Source organism: Myotis myotis, unplaced genomic scaffold (assembly GCF_014108235.1).
Source record: "Myotis myotis isolate mMyoMyo1 unplaced genomic scaffold, mMyoMyo1.p scaffold_m19_p_12, whole genome shotgun sequence".
Lineage (NCBI taxonomy): Eukaryota > Metazoa > Chordata > Mammalia > Chiroptera > Vespertilionidae > Myotis > Myotis myotis.
In genome coordinates, this window is record NW_023416316.1 from 370,668 (window position 1) to 384,794 (window position 14,127).

Here is a 14,127-nt window from a genome sequence, read left to right on the forward strand (position 1 = left end):
CTGAGGCACCTGCCTCACCCGGTTGGAAAAACTCTCACCGCCCCTGAGGACCATGGCCTGGGGGCAATTCAAGTCAGAATCGGATTAGTCTAGGTCAGTGGTTCTGGCCTTGGCTGCACCTGGGAATCACCTGGGAATCTTTTCTGAATCCCGATTTCCGGGCCTCGACCTCCGGAAATTCTGTTTCTTTGTTACTAATGTTGTGGCCCCACCCCCTAACAAAGAGGCAGGGTTTCCGGAGGGTGAGGCCCAGAAGTTAGGATTTGGGGAGGAATCCCAGGTGATTCTAGGGTGCGACCAAGGCTGAGAACCACTGGTCTAGGTGGTATCTGGAGGCTTTGAGTCTATTGCCTGACCCAATTACAGTGGGGCCTTGACTTACCAGTGTCCCGACTAACGAGTTTTTTGAGATACCAGCTGTCTCTCGGCGGATTTTTTGCATTGAGTTGATAGAGTAATTTGAGTTAACGAGCTCCTTAACGCGGTCGGTCTCGGAACGAATTAAACTCCTAAGTCAAGGCCCCACTGTAGTCAGAAACAGCCTTTAACATCGTCCTGCACTAGAGATGGAGAGGTGTAGAGAGGATCCACCTAAAACATAGTCACAAACCCGAACAGCCGGCCAAAATGAGGAAACAAAGAAACAACCCCCAGATGATAGAACTGGGGAATTCTTCAGAAGAAGAGATAAAGGAAGCAGAGAAGAAATTTTTCTGAACAGAGTTCAGAGTAATGATGTTAAAAATGCTCGACAGTATGAAAAAAGAATCGGCAACTATGAAAAAAGAACAGCCTGAGATAAAGAATGACATCACACAAATAAGAACCCATTGGAAGGAATACACAGCAGAGAGGAGAAGCTGAGGACTGAATCAGTGAATTAGAAGACAGAGTTGAAAATATCACTCAATTAGAGAACCAAAAAGAAGAAACAAGTAAAAAAAAAAAAAAACAGGAGGACAGCTTACAGGAGCTGTGGGACAATGTGAAACGTAACAATGTTAGAGTAGGTGTGCCAGACGAGGCAGAAAGGAATAGAGCAGTTGTTTGAAGCGATAATGGTGGAAAACGTCCCTAACCTGGTAAAGGAAAAAGTTACACAAGTTCAGGAGGCACAGAGAACCCCAAACAAGGAGAACCCAAACAGACCCACGCCCAGACACATCATAATTAAAATGCCCAAAATTAAAGACAAAGAGAGAATCTTAAAGGCAGCAAGAGGAAAGAAAACTGTTACCTACAAAGAGTTTCCATAAGGCTGACACCTGATTTCTCATCAGAAACTCTACAGGCCAGAAGGGAATGGCATGAAGTACTCAAAGTAATGGAAAGCAAGGATCTGAGACCAAGATTACTATATCCAGCAAGGCTATCATTCAAAATAGATGGTCAAATAAAGAGCTTCCTAGACACACACACACACAAAAAAGCTAAAGGAGTTCATCATCACCAAGCCAGCATTACAAGAAATGCTATAGGGATTGCTGAGAAGAAGAAATGGAGAGAGAAACCTCGCCATACAGAACTAAAATGGCTCTAAATAAGCACCTCTCAATAATAGCCCTAAATGTAAATGTTTTAAATGCTCTAATCAGAAGGTGTAGGGTAGCTGATGGATAAAAAAACATGGCCCAACTATATGCTGTCCACAACAGACCCACCTCACAACAAAAGACACACACGGGATGAAAGTGGAGGGACAGGAAACATTTTCCATGCAAATGGAAAAGAAAAATAAAGCTGGAGCAGCAATACTCATATCTGACAAAATAGATGTTAAAAGCATCATGCTAGGCCAGCGGTTCTCAACCTGTGGGTCGCGACCCCTTTGGGGGTTGAACGACCCTTTCACAGGGGTCGCCTAAGACCATCGGAAAACACATAATTACATATTGTTTTTGTGATGAATCGCTATGCTTTAATGATGTTCAATTTGTAACAATGAAAATACATCCTGCATATTAGATACATAACAGTAGCAAAATTGCAGTTATGAAGTAGCAACGAAAATAATGTTATGGCTGGGGGTCACCACAACATGAGGAGCTGTATTAAAGGGTCGCGGCATTAGGAAGGTTGAGAACCACTGTGCTAAGCCAAATAAGCAAGTCAGAGAAAGATAAATATATGATCTCACTCATTTGTGGAATATAATGAACAACATAAACTGATGAACAAAAATAGGGCAGAGGGAAAAAATATTCCAGAATACAATGGGGCCTTGACTTACGAGTTTAATTCGTTCCGTGATGGAGGTCGTAACTCAAATTACTCGTATGTCAAATCATTAAAGTGAACGAGTGAGACACGTGATGCTGGGCTGATGTGGTGGCGTTCACTGTGACGTTGGCTGCGCCAACTAGCGGTGGGGTATCTGAAGCTGGCTCATAACCTGAATTTTAGCTCGCAACTCAAAGCAAACAATCGGCCAAGAGACAGCTCGTATCTGGAAAAACTCATTAGTCGGGACACTCGCAAGTCAAGGCCCCACTGTATAATAGAAGTAATCCTATTATTTGCAGATTTTTAATATTTTCTATAACTTTTGTGATATCTACTACGCTAATACAGTTATGGTAGTATTATTATACTGAAATCCTTTTATTCTTGAAATATTAATGATTATTGCATGTAACATTATTATATGTAAGATCATTTTTCCTGAATAATTGGTGTCTATTGCATGTAACATTATCATATTTAAAATAGTTTTTCTTGAGATATTGTTTATTGCATGTAACTTTATTATATTTAAGATAATTTATCTTGAAATATTAAGGTTTATTGCATGTAACATTATTATTTTTAAAATCGTTTTTCTTGAAATAAAAAAACTGGGGGGGAAAAAAGACACTACCGCCGGGCGCCAGGGTCCTGAGCCCGCCGGCAGCGGCGCCCCGGGAGCGGCAGAGCTCGGCCGGGAGGCGAGGGCTGGCGGCCCGACGTCTCCGTGCGCTCCGGGCCCTCGGCCGCGCGCTCAGGCGGCAGCTGACCGCCCAGGGCCTCCGCGGGGTCTCCACGCGCGCTCGGGGCACGGGGACCCTTACCTCCCCGCTTTGCAGCGAAGACCGCGAGCTCCCACGGCTTCCGCCCGCCGGCTCCGCGCCACCAGCGCCCCCGCGCCCCGCCTGAGCCGCCACCAAGCGGCGCCGAGGGGGGGGAGCGGGCTGCGCCGTCTGCAGGTGACGTCTCTGGGACCATCACCTGCGGTGACGCGCGGGGAGGGGACGGCTCAGAGGCCTGGGGGGACGGGAGCCCCGAGTCCGGTGCATTCGCCCCCCACGGCGGCGCCCCTCCGCTCCCCACGTGGCTCAGCGTCTTGGCGGGGGTCATGGCGCCGGCTCCGCGCCCCAGCCCAGCCCGGTCATCTCAGAATGACAGGCAGCCTGTCATTTACCGACTGAACCGGAGCACGAACGGGCCCGGGACGCGGTGCCCGTGCCGGTGCCGGCGCCGACCGGAGGCCGGGGCGTTTGAGATGGAAAGGCCCGGGAAGGGAGCGGCGCGGTTGCCATAGACACCGGTCCGGGTCGGGAAGGCGGGCAGCCGGTGTGGGCGCCCCTCCCGGGGCTCTCCGTGCCGGAGGCCTCCACTCACGCTTCTCCTCCCGTGGAGGCCAGGCGGCGGCTGCAGAGGGTCACCTGAGCGGCTCGGGAGGGAGAAGGGCACTCCGGCCACTGCCGGCCCCGGCCGCCGCCCCAGGGGCCTCGGAAGCGCAGCCCCAACCGGTCACACCCTCCTTTACGGCTCAGCTGGCTTCCCTGGCCCTCGGTCCAAACGCAAACTCAGCCCGGGAGTTTACCAGACCCACCTCCTCCTCTCACCTCGGGGCCCCCCCAAACTGTGCCCCCCCCTCCCAGCGCCAACTCCAGACCAGGGCCCTGACCCCCGAGCTCAGAACTCAAGCCAGGTTCCCCATCAATTGGTCAATTGGTTTCTCCTCCCTCCTCCGGAAGACAAACTTCCAGGGAGGCCCGGCCGGGCTCAGTGGGTGAGCGTCAGCCTGTGAACCAGGAGGTCGCAGTTCCACCCCAGGTCAGGGCACAGGCCCGGGTTGCAGGCTCCATTCCCGGTGGGGGGCGTTCAGGACGCAGCTGATCCATGATTCTGTCTCATCGCTGATGTTTCTCACTTTCTCTCCCTTCCTCTCTGAAATCAATAAAATATATATATTTTTTTAAAGAATCAGTCAATGAATACATGAATAAGTGTAATAACAAACCGATGTTTCTCCAAAAAAATAAAGAACGTCGCGGTCTCATAGGACTGGAAGCTTCTGAGCAGCCGTATCTAGTCACAGGGCCGGTGCAGGGCTTTCACGGGGCGGCAGAGGAACAGACGATGTGGCAGAGCCTGGGATGCCCCCCACGCACACCCAACGCAGGCAGCCAGCTGGGCGGGAGCACTGGCCCTTTAACGGTGGAGCCCCGAGGTTGGATTCCGATGGCAGTTGATGAGGGAGCATCCTGGGTCCCAGGGACGCGGGGGATGTGCAGGACCCAGGCCTTGCAGGAGCTGCTGGCCCGGTCCCCCTGTGGGACAGCCGCCCCCCGACTCCACCCCCATTCCCGGGGGCTGCTGATGCTGCCCGGAGAGCCCGAGGCTCCCGCCGCCCAGGTCAGTGGGGGGGGGGGGCGGGGGCGTTCCTTCTCCCTGGTGACTGGTGTGGGAGACTATGTCCCCACTTTCCTCCACGCCTCCTCACGGTCTCTGCGACGGGCATGTTGCCCACCATCCCGGGCCCAGTGGGCCTTCAGCTAACCCGAGTCCATCGGCCGCTCCAACCCTGGCATCCAGACCGCCATTTCTAGCCCTGACTGCCCCAGCCTTCACTGGGGCCTCGGTTTCCCGGGACAGAAAGAGCAGGTGACAGGCGGAAGCGTGACTCTTGGCCGGATTCTCTCCTTCCAGGGCCTTTGCCCAGGGTGTGCCCTCCCCCATGGACCCATCCCTTCCTCCCTCCTTCCTCTCGCCCCTAGTGAGCACCCCAGCCCGTTTCCCTGCATCCCCTCCCCCTGATGCCGCCCTCTCTAAGGCGACCCCTTAGGCTGCCCCCCTAGGGTGACCGACAGCTCAGCTGGCTTAGGATTGTCTCATTTGAAAACTCAGCCCGGCTGGTGTGGCTCAGTGGTTGAACCTGGAGGTCACACTTCGATTCCCGGTCAGAGCACATGCAGGGTTGCGGGTTCGATCCCTAGTGGGGGGCGTGCAGGAGGCAGCCAATCCGTGATTCTCATCATCGATGTTTCCATCCCTCTCCCTTCTTCTCTGAATTCAATGAAAATATATTTTTTTAAAAAGAAAGAAAACTGCCCTGACCAGTTTTGCTCAGTGGATAGAGCGTCGGCCTGCGGACTCAAGGGTCCGGTTCGATTCTGGTCAAGGGCATGTACCTTGGTTGCGGGCACATCCCCAGTAGGGGGTGTGCAGGAGGCAGCTGATCAATGTTTCTCTCTCATTGATGTTTCTAACTCTCTATCCCTCTCCCTTCCTCTCTGTAAAAAAATCAATAAATTATATTTTTTTTAAAAAAAAGAAAGAAAACTGAAAGACCCTGTCCCCGAAATCCCTCAGCCCAGGGAAGTGGAGACCGAACTTTCCCTTCCTCAAGATCCCCAGGCTCAGCCCTAGGCTGCCCGCCCCACACCCCCACCCCCACCCCCGCTTCTCTGCGCCCTTCCCATCCCTGGGAGCACCCTGACCCTCACTTGTCCACCTCCCTCCCTCCTGTGGGTTCATGGGAGTGGCGACAGCCAACCAGGTCGCAGAGCCTGCTGGGAGGGGCACACAGTCGGTGCCTAATAAAGAGCCCCCCCAACGAATGAATCCTGGAATGTTAGCTGTCACTTCCTGTTGGGTCTACTCTAAGCCTATCCTAATTTGCTTCAAAGGCCCCACAACTAAGTCTGTCTGCCCTCCCCCCGCCCCCCCACCTCCAGGCCCAGGGTCCCAGGGCGGCCCCTCCAAGCTGTGCAGGGTGTTGGGCTGGGGCCAGCGGGCGGGTCCGAGAGCAGGAATCCCTGGAATGCGGCTCCGGCTCCCAGCCAGGCCCCACTGTTCTGTCTGCAGGGGCCTGGGCTTAATCCCTGGGTTAGAGCGCAGTCCTGACAAGCTAGTGAGAAAGACGGGGCCCCTGGGCTGGCAGGTGGAAATCAGAGGCCCAAAATGCCGGGGATTTTGTTCAAAGCCTTTAGGCTTTTGGGGGGGGTGCAGCAGGGGTTCCCGGGGGCAACCTTAAGGAGTATAAATTCCGCTGCTAGTGTCCCACCTGTTCCCCTGTCACCTCAAACCACTGCCAGTTGTCCTGGCTAGCACCCCGCAGCTGCTCTTCCTGCCCCCCCCCCCGCACCCCCCCCCCCCCCCGTAGCCTTTCCCCGCAGCGGGCTGTACACACCGGCTCCCTAAATCCCAGACGCTGGAAAGACATTCCCATTTTCACAGATGAGGGACATGGCGGCTCAGAGAGCCTCAGTGACTTGCCCCAGGCCACACAGCGAGGCAAGGACAGGGCTGGCGTGACCCTGCGCTATGGGCCTCCACACAGGTGAGCAGAGCCGTGGCCACATTTCCACAGTGACTGTGATCACAGCGCCCCGCAGCCTGCCTCCCGCCGGCGGCTCACAGGGATCCCCACACCCCCCACCCACGCAGCCGGCTCCTCCCCTCCCGCTGCGGCCTGTGGGCCTCGGCTTTGGGTCTTTTCCGACTTTCAGGGCTATGGATTGCGGGGTTGTTTCTGTGGGAGAAGCTCCAGGAGTGCCCGGCCTGGCTCAGGAGGCGGGAGCGTTGCGCTGGGGGTACAGGCCAGCGTGCCAGCCTGGGGGCACCCCTCACCTGGCACTGGAGGGGAGTCCGTGCGGCTGAGGAAGGGCGCCCAGAGGCCACCACCCCAGCCCTCGCCTTTCTGGGTTCCCACGGCGGGAGAGTTCCCTAACAGAGGAGCAACTGGCCCAAAATAGAACAGCTGACGCAGCGAACCAGGGGCCAAAGTCCCAGGCGTGGGCCCGGGCGCCTGGGAGGCCAGCTGCAGGCCGGCTCCCCCCCTCCCCGCACCCCTCCCCTGCTTTCCCTCCCTCCACCCTCCCAGGTCTGTGAACCCCCTGGAAGCTGCTGAGGGCCCAGTGTCTGCAGGGAATGTGGTCCCGGCTTCTCCGCGGCTGGGGCGGCCTGGGCTGGCTGGCAGCTGTCACCTCCTGGGACCCAGACCCTGGGGGACAGAACCGGGGGCTGAGCGGCCCCCCGCCAAGTCCAGCCCCAGCCCGCAGGCGGGCACCGGCTCCCGCAGGCAGGGCAGGTGCTGCCCACCGCGGGCCTGCTCTGGGCAGAGGGGCAGGGGTGAAGGGCAGATGGCTCTGGATAGTTCTAATCCCAGACATGGGTTCCCCTCAGTCTCAGGGGCTCCTGTTCAAGCTGTCGGGGACCAAAGGGGGAGGGACTAGGAAAGCAGGAGGTCGTGTGAAACAGCCCAGCCCTGTGGTTGAGCACTGACCTATGAACCAGCAGGTCAGGGTTCGAGGTCATGTGTCTCTCTCACATCGATGCTTTTCTCTCCCTCTCTCTCTCTCTCTCTCTCTCCCTCTCGCTCTCTCTCTCTCTCTCCTCCCCTTTTCTTTCTCATTCTCTCTAAAAATCAATGGAAAAATATCCTCAGTGGGGATTTTTAAAATAATAATAATAATAATAATAATAATAATAGAAACAGTGGTTCCTAAACTTGAATGAGAGCTTGGCCTAGGTGCCCGTGTAGCACACAGACCCCCGAGCAGATCCCTCCCGGAGCCCTTCCCTCAAAACGCTGCCAAGGCCCCCGGGCTGCCCGCAGTGTCAGGTATAGGATGGCATCACTGGACGGGGCAGAGCTGCCCATCCCTAGAGGCGCGTGAATCTGCCGGGCACTCAGGATCCTGGGACGGTCTGCGCCACCTGGTGAATGAGGCGCTGGGCCCTGGCCCCTGGAGGGCCACACGCGGGCGCGTGGAGGGGTGCCAGCGATGCCATTGTGCAGCTCTGTGTGGGGAGAGACCGAGGGAGGCCGTCCCGGGCCCGGGAAGGGAACTACAGGTTCTTGGCATCTTCCCCCCATGCCTTTTGCTGGTGAGGAGCCGCGGGCGGGCGTGGGAGCGTGGTAAGGACTTGCTCCCGCCTCCGCTCTCGGGAGGGAGAGGGCCCTTGCTCAGGCTTCTCTGAAGCTCCATCGGGCTCACGGCGAGCCCCCTGGCCTGGGCTTCCCGCAGGCAGGCGGTGTCTGAGCGCTGACTCCGTCTCACCGGAGGGCGTATGCAGATTTTGTGTTTCTCCCCAAGTCAAGCTTGGGGAGTGTGTGGGCTCCTGGGAATCCGTCCCTTTCATCCAGGTTCTGGTGTTTGTGGGCTTACAGCTGCCCTGCTGTTCTCTTCCCGTCCTTTTCATTCCCCATCCCAGTAATATCAGTGTCAATCAGCTCTCTCTCTCTCTCTCTCTCTCTCTCTCTCTCTTTTCTAGGACAATCTAGCTAAAGGCTTGTCAGTGTCGTTGATTCCACTACCCCACCCCCAAAGACAGCCTTTAGGGTAGCTGAGTCTCTCTACTGCTTTTCTATTTTTTATTTTATTTATCTGCACTCTAAGCTTTATTATTTCCTTCCATTTGCTGGCTTCGAGTTTAGTTTATTCCTTTTCTAGTTCCGCTAGGTGGAAGCTTAGCTTGTTGATTTGAGATAGTTCTTCTCTCTTGATATAGTCATTTACAAATATATATATATATATATATATGTGTGTGTGTGTGTGTATATATATGGTCATTTACAGTTATAAATCTCTCTCTGTGTGCTGGCTTCACTGCACCCAATAAGCTTTGGTATGTTTTGATTTTTAAAAATTTTTATTTATTTTTTAAATGTTGTATATTGATATATTTTAATTTATTTTTCTTAATTGCCACCTGAGGATGTTTTCCCACTGATTTTTAGGAAGACTGGAAGAGAGAAGTAAAGACAGAGAGAAACATCCATGTGAGAGAAGCACACCCATTGGTTGCCTCCTGCAGGAGCCCAGCCAGGGCCCGGGGAGGAGCCTGCAGCCAGGTACGTGCCATCGGTTGATTCTCCTATGTGACCTGACCAGGCATCAAACCCACAGCTTTGGTCTCATGCCGACGACGGTCTAGCTCAGGGGTGGGCAAACTTTTTGACTCGAGGGCCACAATGGGTTCTTAAATTGGACCGGAGGGCCGGAACAAAAGCATGGATGGAGTGTTTGTGTGAACTAATATAAATTCAAAGTAAACATCATTACATAAAAGGGTACGGTCTTTTTTTTTCCAATAGTTTTATTCATTTCAAACGGGCCGGATCCGGCCCGCGGGCCATAGTTTGCCCACGGCTGCTCTAGCTCTAACCAACGGAGCTAGCAGCCAGGGCTGAATTGCTTTAGGTTTAGTTTGTGGTTGAGCACAGACCTATGAACCAGGAAGTCAGGGTTCGAAGTCATGTGTCTCTCTCACATCGATGCTTCTCTCTCTCTCTCTCTCTCTCTCTCCCACACACACCCCTTTTTCTCTCCCATTCTCTATAAAAATCAATGGAAAAATACCCTCGGTGAGGATATTTAAAATAATAACAATAATAGAAACAGTGGTTCCTAAACCCAAGTGAGAGCCTGGCGTCCGTGCCCGTGTAGTGCACACCCCCCCCCAAGCCGATCCCTCCCGGAGCCCTTCCCGAGACGTCGAAAAATCTTTGCTTCTCTACGGGCCCAGCCCTTTCCCCGGCCAGCCCTCTCTCCACTGCATCACCAGGACTGCTTCTTCAAACGAGACTCAACTGTATTGCATAATATTTACCTGTTTGCCGTGGGAAAAAACAAATGATTAAGACGAAAAACGACACTAAATCGCCCACAAGCCTGGTGCCTACACTTCGCTGCCATGGCCGCAAAGCCGAGTGCCTGGCCCCCCCAGCCTTGATTTTGCTCCAGGGCCCTGAGCATGGCAGGCACGCTGCATGCATCCTGCTGCATGCTTCCTGCTGCGTGCGTTCTGCTGCATGCTTCCTGCTGCATGCTTCCTGCTGCATGCTTCCTGCTACATGCTTCCTGCTGCGTGCGTTCTGCTGCATGCTTCCTGCTGCATGCGTTCTGCTGCGTGCTTCCTGCTGCGTGCGTTCTGCTGCATGCTTCCTGCTGCGTGCTTCCTGCTGCGTGCTTCCTGCTGCGTGCGTTCTGCTGCATGCTTCCTGCTGCATGCTTCCTGCTGCGTGCTTCCTGCTGCGTGCTTCCTGCTGCGTGCGTTCTGCGTGCGTTCTGCTGCATGCTTCCTGCTGCGTGCGTTCTGCTGCATGCTACCTGCTGCGTGCTTCCTGCTGCGTGCTTCCTGCTGCGTGCTTCCTGCTGCGTGCGTTCTGCTGCATGCTTCCTGCTGCGTGCTTCCTGCTGCGTGCGTTCTGCTGCGTGCGTTCTGCTGCATGCTACCTGCTGCGTGCTTCCTGCTGCGTGCGTTCTGCTGCGTGCTTCCTGCTGCGTGCGTTCTGCTGCGTGCTTCCTGCTGCGTGCTTCCTGCTGCTTGCTTCCTGCTGCGTGCGTTCTGCTGCGTGCTTCCTGCTGCGTGCTTCCTGCTGCGTGCGTTCTGCTGCGTGCTTCCTGCTGCGTGCTTCCTGCTGCGTGCGTTCTGCTGCGTGCTTCCTGCTGCGTGCTTCCTGCTGCGTGCGTTCTGCTGCGTGCTACCTGCTGCGTGCTTCCTGCTGCGTGCTTCCTGCTGCGTGCGTTCTGCTGCATGCTACCTGCTGCGTGCGTTCTGCTGCATGCTTCCTGCTGCGTGCGTTCTGCTGTATGCTTCCTGCTGCGTGCTTCCTGCTGCTTGCGTTCTGCTGCGTGCGTTCTGCTGCATGCTACCTGCTGCGTGCTTCCTGCTGCGTGCGTTCTGCTGCGTGCGTTCTGCTGCATGCTACCTGCTGCGTGCTTCCTGCTGCGTGCGTTCTGCTGCGTGCTTCCTGCTGCGTGCTTCCTGCTGCGTGCGTTCTGCTGCGTGCGTTCTGCTGCATGCTACCTGCTGCGTGCTTCCTGCTGCGTGCGTTCTGCTGCGTGCTTCCTGCTGCGTGCGTTCTGCTGCGTGCTTCCTGCTGCGTGCTTCCTGCTGCGTGCTTCCTGCTGCGTGCGTTCTGCTGCGTGCTTCCTGCTGCGTGCGTTCTGCTGCGTGCTTCCTGCTGCGTGCTTCCTGCTGCGTGCGTTCTGCTGCGTGCTTCCTGCTGCGTGCTTCCTGCTGCGTGCGTTCTGCTGCGTGCTACCTGCTGCGTGCTTCCTGCTGCGTGCTTCCTGCTGCGTGCGTTCTGCTGCATGCTACCTGCTGCGTGCGTTCTGCTGCATGCTTCCTGCTGCGTGCGTTCTGCTGTATGCTACCTGCTGCGTGCGTTCTGCTGCGTGCTTCCTGCTGCGTGCGTTCTGTGTGCGTTCTGCTGCATGCTTCCTGCTGCGTGCGTTCTGCTGCATGCTACCTGCTGTGTGCGTTCTGCTGCGTGCTTCCTGCTGCGTGCGTTCTGCTGCATGCTACCTGCTGCGTGCGTTCTGCTGCGTGCTACCTGCTGCGTGCGTTCTGCTGCGTGCTTCCTGCTGCGTGCGTTCTGCTGCATGCTTCCTGCTGCGTGCTTCCTGCTGCGTGCTTCCTGCTGCGTGCTTCCTGCTGCGTGTGTTCTGCTGCGTGTGTTCTGCTGCGTGCTTCCTGCTGCATGCTTCCTGCTGCGTGCTTCCTGCTGCGTGCTTCCTGCTGCGTGCTTCCTGCTGCGTGCGTTTCTGCTGCGTGCGTTCTGCTGCATGCTTCCTGCTGCGTGTTTCATTTGTGATCCTCTGTGCTTCCCAGCCCCAGCGTGGCAGCCCCGTGGCAGCTGGTGCTTCGTCTTGCCCGCTGTTGTCCTTGCCGTGCCAGGAGGCAGGAGTGTAGGGCACCTCCCCCTCCGTCGCTACGTCCGGAGTGAAGGAAGGAACGAATGTCCTATCTTATGACCGAGAACTCACACCTCATCCCCTGCGACCATCCTCCGAGGCAGGTACTCATTACCCCCACTTTACAGAGCGGTAGGTGGAGATTCTGGCCGCCTGTCACCTGTCTTCTGGCCTCTGCGGCCGCACTGATGCAGCGCGGCCCACTCTTCCACTCTGTGCTTTCAAGGACTTTACTGTCACTTTCGTGCAAATGACCGACTTTGGGGGCAGGAAAGCCCCACCCCTCACTGGGGCCCCCACACCTTTCTAAGACAACCACTTCAGAACTCAGACTTGGGCCTCTGCTTCCTCAAGCACGCTCCTCCGCTCCCCTTCCGAAACGCAGGCTCCCGGAATGTATTTTTGCAGGTAAAACGTAAAACCCTATCTGGGTCCAAGCCGTGGCTCCGGCGGGCCAGCGGTTTCACCTCATGCGCCTCCCTCGTCCTCTGTGAGTAGGTCTCCTAATCCCTCCCTCGGGGAATTGTGTGGAAACGCAGTGGGACTGTGCATGTACAGCTCCTGCCACAGTGCCCGGCACCCAGCACGTGACCAGGAAGTGATGTATAATTAGAAGCCTCTGCTCCCACCCCCAGAGTCTCGGTAGCTTAGACTTTGCTCGGTGGGGGCAGAAACTCCTTTTTTTCTCTAGTTCTGAGAGCTGATCAGTCTCCTGGGGAAGGGCTCACAATAACTAAACTTTTCCGAGGCTGATGTATAACCTGTAAATACGGTAACATACCTGCTCTGGGCCTCCAGGGGCCTGCTGGATGAGGACTGCATGAGGAGTGCGGAGGCAGCTGAGGCCCCAGGCCCTGTCCTGAGCATGGGTTTAAGGCCAAGTGCCAGCTTTAAGGCCATGGCTCTCAGGCCTCCTGCAGGGTCCTGTGGGGGGAGCAGGGCAGCTGCCTTGCCGGCTGCACTGAGGTTTGCAGACGGAGGCTGGAAGGTGGGGCAGGTGGGCAGAAGAGAACATGCATTCATTCGGCAAATATTTCCTGAGCACCCCGAGGTGCCAGACCTGCTGGCCCTGCGCATACAGAGCCCGGCCCTCACGGAGCTGCCACTCTGGAGGGGAGAAGCCAGTGAGCAGGCCTTGTCAGCGAGAGCCCAAGGGAGAGCAGCAGCCGGGACCATGGGGCCCAGGCCCCACCTTTCCCACCAGCTTCCCCCCCCTCCCCCAGTGGAGGATCGGGGCCTATTTTTGTCCCCCTTGACAGATGAGGAAACTGGGTTGGGGAGATTAAGTGGCCCAACCTCACGGTGTTGAAACTCCAAGAACTTGGGAAGGGAGAGACTAGTGGTTGGTGGGGACAGTCAGAGTCATTCAAGCCCCTTCCTAAGGCAGCTCTGCTTCTCAAGGGGTCCCAGGGAGGCGCCCCACACTGGGCCCAAGGAGGGGTGAGCCCTGGGCCAAGAGGCCCGAGGTAAGTGTCTGTCAGGTCGCTCCCCAGACTTCTCCAGCCGCACGGAGGGCCACACCTGAGCGGGCAAGCCGGACCGGTGGGCACGGGAAAGGGAGAGGTGGGACCGGGGTCCTCCCTTCAGAGCCAGGTCCCCGGGGATGCCCAGGTACCTGCTATGCTCCTGGGGGGACTCCTCTGGGCAGCGGAGGCCCAAGGAGGGTCACCAGCGTCCAGGGCATTCAGTCAGCAGCCTCGACCGCCTGGCTGGTCAGGGGCGGCTCTGCAAGGTCAAGACCAGGGGAGAGGCTTTGTTTTGGCCTCAGGGGGAAGGAGGTGGGGTGTTTTTAAGTGATTAAGTGGACCATCCTGTTGGCCAGAATGCCCAGGCCCCGGGCGTCCAAGAGAATGAGACCCAGATGGCAGGATGGGGATGAGGCCTTGGGGATGAAACAGAAGTGGGGGTACCAAACCAGGGCTTGGAGAGGGACGCAACCAGGATGGTGGTTCTAAGGAACCAGCCTACAGACCCTCACCTTCCTGGACCTGTTCCCCCTGGAACCTAACAAGGCAAAGGTCTTCCCCAGCCGGGCCCTACTCTGCAGCCTCAGGGGCCGCAGGGGCGGTGGCAGGCTGGGACAGTTTGGTTTGGGCCTCTCCTGCAGAGTTTCCCACATACTGGTTCCGTGACCCAAAGCAAGCCATTTCACCTCCCAGAGCCCAGCTTCCGCCCCTGTAGCCTGGGCAGACGGCCCGCTAGAGGGGGCGTGGGTGCC